Below are 4,693 nucleotides of genomic sequence, written 5' to 3' on the forward strand. Positions count from 1 at the left end.
TCCCAACCCAGGGATCGAACCTAGGTCTCCCATATTGCAGGCAGATTAAGAATGGAAACGTAGGAAAAGCCATGACAGGTCAATTCATTTTCCGTCTAGTTCTTCATTTTTGACCCTTGTTACAAGAACCGTTTTAAGGAAGAATCTAGTGGTTGCTCATACTGCTTTTTATCTCATAGAGTTATAGTTCTTGTTACATGGTAGCTGGTCAAGAATTATTATTTTTTTAATTAACTTATTTTTTAATTGAAGGATAATTTCTTTACAGAATTGTGTTGGTTTCTGCCAAATATCAACATGAATCAGCCATAGATATACATCTGCTCCTCCTTCTTGAATGTCCCTTCCACCTCCCTCCACCCAGTCCCAGCCCTTTAGCCCCAGTTGTTACAGACCCCCAGTTTGAATTCCCTCAGTCATGCAGCAGATTCCCAACTGGCTATCTATTTTACTTATGGCATATAAGTTTGCATATTTCTCTCTCCACACAACCCATCCTCTCCTTCCTCCCCAACCCCCAGCTCAAGTCCGTAAGTCTGTTCTCTATGTCTATATTTCCATTGTTGCCATGCAAATAACTTCTTCTGTACCATCTTTCTAGATTCCATATATGTGTTAGTATATGATATTTGTTTTTCTCTTTCTGAGTTACTTTACTTTGTATAATAGGCTCTAGGTTCATCCACCTCATTAAAACTGACTCAAAGGCTTTCCTTGTTATGGCTGAGTAATATTCCATTGTGTATATATGTACCACAACTTCTTTATGCATTCATCTGTCGATGGACATCTAAGTTGTTTCCATGTTCTAGCTATTGTAAATAGTGTTGAGGTGCACATTGGAATACATGTATCTTTTTCAATTTTGATTTCCTTAGGGTATATGCCTAGTAGTGGAATTGCTGGGTGATACAGTGGCTTTAATCCTAGTTTTTTTTTAAGGGATCTACATGCTATCTTCCATAGTGGCTGTATCAGTTTGCATTCCCACCAACAGTGCAAGAAGGTCCCCTTTTTGCCACACCCTATCCAGCATTTATTGTTTTTAGACTTTTCGATGATGACCACTCTGACTGATGTGAGCTGATATCTCGTTGTAGTTTCAATTTGCATGCTAAGTTGCTTCAGTCGTGTCTGACTCTTTGCAACCCTTTGGATTGTAACCTGCAAGGCTCCTCTATGCATGGAATTCTCCAGGCAAGAATACTGAAGTGGTTGCCATGCCCTTCAGTGGATCTTCCTGACCCAGGAATCAAACCTAAGTCTCCTGCATTGCATGAAGATTCTTCAAGTTTTGATTTGAATTTCTCTAATAATGAGTAATATTGAACATCTTTTTATGTGTCTATTAACCATGTGTTTGTCTTATTTGTAGAAATGTTTGCTTAGGTTTTCTGCTCACTTTTTGACTGGGTGTTTGTTGTTCTTGTATTGACTTGTATGAGCTCCTTATATGTTTTGGAAATAATCCTTTGTCAGTTGTTTCATTTGTTATTATTTTTAACCATTCTCAGCATTCTCTTTTCACTTTGTTTATAGTTTCCTTTGCTGTGCAAAACCTTTTAACTGGGTCCCACTTACTTATTTTTGTTTTTATTTTTATTACTCTAGAATGTTAGATATAGAGGAAATTGCTATTATTTATGTGATAGAGTATTCTGCCTATGTTTTCCTCTAAGAGTTTGATAGTTTCTGGTCTTACATTAAGGTCTTTAATCCATTTTTCAGTTTATATTTGTGTGTAGTGTTAGGAAGTATTCTAATTTCATTCTTTTACACATAGCTGTTCTGTTTTCCCAGCACCACGTATTGAAGAGGCTAACTTTGCCCATTGTATATTTTTGCCTCCTTTGTCAAAACAGTTTTAATCACAAATGGGTGCTGAATTTTATCAAAGGCTTTTTCTGCATCTATTGATATTATCATATGGTTTTTACCTTTCAATTTGTTAACATGGTGTATCACGTTGATCAATGTGTGTATATTGTAGAATCCTTGCATCCCTGGAATAAAACCAAAACCAACTTGTTCATGGTGTATGAGCTTTTTGATGTGTTACAGAACTCTGCTAAATTTTGTTGAGGATTTTTGCACCTAAATTTTGTCAGTGATATTGGCCTGTAGTTTTCTTTTTTTGTGTGTTGTCTTTGTCTGGTTTTGGTACCAGGTTGATGGTGGCCTTGTAGAATGAGTTTGGAAGTGTTCCTTCCTTTGAAAAAATTTTGGAAGAGTTTTAAAAGGATAGACATTAGCTGTTTTTAAATGTTTGATAGAATTCTCCTGTGAAGCCATCTGGTCCTCGGCTTTTATTTTTTGGGAGACTTTTGATCACAGCTTCAACTTCAGTGCTTATAATCAGGTTGTTCATAATTTCTATTTCTTCCTGGTTCAGTTTTGGAAGATTGAGCTTTTCTAAGAATCTGTCAATTTCTTCCAGGCTATCCATTTTATTGCCATTTAATTGTTCATAATAGTCTCTTATAATCTTTTATATTTCTGCATTGTCTGTTGTAACTTCTCCTTTTTCATTTCTAATTTTTTTTTTGATTCTTCTTTCTTTTTTTCTTGATGAATCTGGCTAAAGGTTTGTCAATTTTGTTTATCTTCTCAGAGAACCAGCTTTTAGTCTTATTAACATTTACTTTTTTTTTTCATTTCTTTTACATTTATTTCTGTTCGTATCTTTATGATTTCTTTCTTTGTACTAATTTTGGGTTATTTTTTTTGGTTCTTCTTTTTCCAGTTGTTTTAGGTGTAAAGTTAGGTTTTCTATTTGATGTTTTTGTTGTTTCTTGAGGTAGGATTGTATTGCTATAAACTTCCCTCTTAGAACTACTTTTGCTCAATCCCATAATTTTTGAGTTGTCGTGTTTTCATTGTCATTTGTTTCTAGAAATTTTTTGATTTCCCTATTAATTTCTTTAGTAACCTGTTGGTTATTTAGAAACGTTTTGCTTAATCTCCATGTGTTTGTGTTTCTTACAGTTTTTTTCTTGTAATTTATATTTAGTCTCATAGCATTGTGGTTGGAGAAGATGCTTGATATAGTTTCAGTTTTCTTAAATTTATTGCAGTTTGATTTGTGACACAAGATATGGTGTATCCTGAAGAACATTCCATGTGCACTTAAGAAGGCATATTTTTCTGCATTTGGATGGAATGTCCTGAAGATATCAATGAGATCCATCTCATCTAATGTGTAATTTAAGACTTGTGCTTCCTTATTAATTTTCTGTTTTGATGATCTGTCCATTTGTGTGAGTGGGGTGTTAAAGTCTCCTACTACTATTGTATTACTGTCAATTTCTCCTTTTTTGTCTGTTAGTGTTTGTCTTACCATTGAGGTAGTCCTATGATGGATGTATAGATATTTACAGTTAGTAGTCTTCCTCTTGGATTGATCCTTTGATCATTATCTCTTATAATCTCCTTTATTTTAAAGTCTATTTTGTCTGATATGAGGGTTGCTACTCCAGCTTTCTTTTGCTTCCCATTTGCATGAAATATATTTTTCCATCATCTCACTTTTAGTTTATATGTGTCTTGAGGTCTGAAGTAGGTTTCTTGTAGACAGCATATATATGGGTCTTGTTTTTGTATCCACTCATCCAGTCTGTGTCTTTTGCTTGGAGCATTTAATCCATTTACATTTGAAGTAATTATTGATATACATGTTCCTATTGCCATTTTCTTAATTGTTTGGGGTTGATTTTGTAGATCTTTTTTTCTTCTCTTGTATTTCTATGTAAGTCCCTTTAACATTTGTTGTAAGGATGGTTTGGTGGTACTGAATTCTTTTAACTTTAGCTTCTCTGAAAAGCGTTTTATTTTTCCATCAATTTTGAATGAGATGCTGGCAGTGTACCATAATCTTGGATGTAGATTTTTCCTTCCAGTACTTTAAATATATCCTGCCATTCCCTTCTGGACTGCAGAGTTTCTGCTGAAAGATCAGCTGTTAAACATATGGGGTTTCCCTTGTATGTTACTTGTTGCTTCTCCCTTGCTGCCTTTAATATTCTTTCTTTGTGTTTAGTCTTTGTTGTGTTGATTAGTATGTGTCTTGGCATGTTTCTCCATGGGTTTATCCTGTAATGGGACTATTCGTGCCTCTTGGAGTTGATTGACTACTTCCTTTTCCATGTTGGGGAAATTTTCAACTATAATCTCTTCAAAATTTTTCTCATACCCTTTCTTTTTCTCTTCATCTTCAGGAACCCTTAAAATTGAATGTAGGTGCATTTGATATTGTCCCAGATGTCTCTGAGACTATCCTCAGTTCTTTTCATTCTTTTTACTTTATTCTGCTCTTCAGTAGTTATTTCCACCATTTTGTATTCCAGCTCACTGATTGGTTCTTCTGCCTCAGGTATTCTGCTATTGATTCCTTCTAGAGTAGTTTTAATTTCAGTAATTGTGTTGTTTCTCTCTGTATGTTTATTCTTTAATTCTTCTAGGTGTTTGTTAATTGATTCTTGCATTTTCTCCATTTTGTTTTCAAGGTTTTTAAAAACATCTTTAGTACCATTATTCTGAATACTTTTTCAGGTAGTTTGCCTATTTTGTCTTTATTTATTTGGACTTTTGTGCTTCTAGTTTGTTCCTTCATTTGTGTTGCATTTCTATGCCTTTTCATTATTTCATTTTATTTTATTTTTTAACTTATTGTGTTTGAGATCTTTTTTTCCCAGGC

The sequence above is a fragment of the Bison bison genome, unplaced genomic scaffold, assembly GCF_000754665.1.
Source record: "Bison bison bison isolate TAMUID 2011002044 unplaced genomic scaffold, Bison_UMD1.0 scf7180017864075, whole genome shotgun sequence".
Taxonomy (NCBI): domain Eukaryota; kingdom Metazoa; phylum Chordata; class Mammalia; order Artiodactyla; family Bovidae; genus Bison; species Bison bison.